We start from the raw sequence: 1,473 nt of genomic DNA on the forward strand, positions 1-1,473 counted from the left end.
CCATGAGCTTTCAGCTTTAGAGAGAGAAAAGTGAACAAGGCATGATGGAGAGTATTTCAGGGGGACTCCTTCTGAGGGGGTACCGTTCCCCCTCTTTTGTTTTTAAAGCCAATTTTTCAGAGTTCTTGTAAAATCAGGGCAGAAGCGCCAACAGTTGCTCCTTCCACACTCAGAGAGTCATGAAGGCCTTATTTAAGGATATATAAATCTATATTAATAATCTTTTGTCAAAGGACTTTTATAGCTCCACTGACAATTAATCAGACTATATGATATATCGATTAGAAATAGCTTTTTCTACTTTTTGTGAGATTACCTCTCTTTTGTCAATTAACTGTTGAGGAAGTTAGGGTTTACCTCTCTCTTGAGAATATTGAACAGAGATTTAAATTCTTTTGTGGAGAGCTTAAAATAGTATCTTAGCCAATTTGCATCTCCTAGAAACTTTTGAAATTAATTTAAAATAAATAGACTCCCTTTTTTTTAAATCCTTTATCTGTGTGGGGTTTTTATTGGGTATTATACGTATTTACCTTTCAATGTTGTCTCCTTTCTCATTCTCCCCCCAAATCCCTTATCCCCTACCCCTTCCTCCTAATTTTTGTGATGGTGTGCTCCAAACATCCTCCCAGTCCCATCTCCCTGCTCTCGAATTCCAACACAGTAGGGGATCCAAACTTTTGGGGACCTTGGCCCTCCACTTTCACTGGAGTCTAACAAGGTCACCCTCAATTCCCTATACAGGTGCGTGAGTCCCTCCCTTTGTGCTCTCTGGTTGGTGGTTTAGACTTTGGGAGTTCTGGTTGAAACTTTTGATGCTCCTTCTAAAAAGGACCAACACATTCATACTTTGGTCTTCCTTCTTCTATGTGAGTTTTATGTGGTCTATATGAAGATTCTTAGAAATTGTGAGCTTTTGGACTAATATCCACTTATCAGTGAGTGCATACCATGTATGTTCCTTTGAGATTGGGTCATCTCACTCAAGATGATATTTTCCAGCTCCATCCATTTGCCTAGGAATTTTGTGAACTGATTGTTTTTAATAGCTGAGTAGTACTCCATTGTATAAATGTACCACATTTTCTGCATCCATTCTTCTGTTGAAGGGCATCTGGGTTCTTTCCAACTTCTGGCTATTATAAATAAGGCTGCTATGAACATGGTGGAGCATGTGTCCCTGTTGTATGTTGAAACTTCTTTTGGGTATATGCCCAGGAGTGGTATAGCTGGGTCCCTAGGTAACGCTATGTTCAATTTTCTAAGATACCGCCAGACTGCCTTCCATAGTGGTTGCACCAGTTTACAATCCCACCAACAGTGGAGGAGTGTTCCTCTTTCTCCACATCCTCGCCAACAAGTACTGTCACCTGTGTTTTTGATCTTAGCCATTCTGACTGGTGTGAGGTGGAATCTCAGTGTTGTTTTCATTTGCATTTCCCTGATGACTAGGGATGCTGAACACTTCTTTAG

This window comes from Grammomys surdaster, unplaced genomic scaffold, assembly GCF_004785775.1.
Source record: "Grammomys surdaster isolate TR1022 unplaced genomic scaffold, NIH_TR_1.0 198, whole genome shotgun sequence".
Taxonomy (NCBI): Eukaryota; Metazoa; Chordata; class Mammalia; order Rodentia; family Muridae; genus Grammomys; species Grammomys surdaster.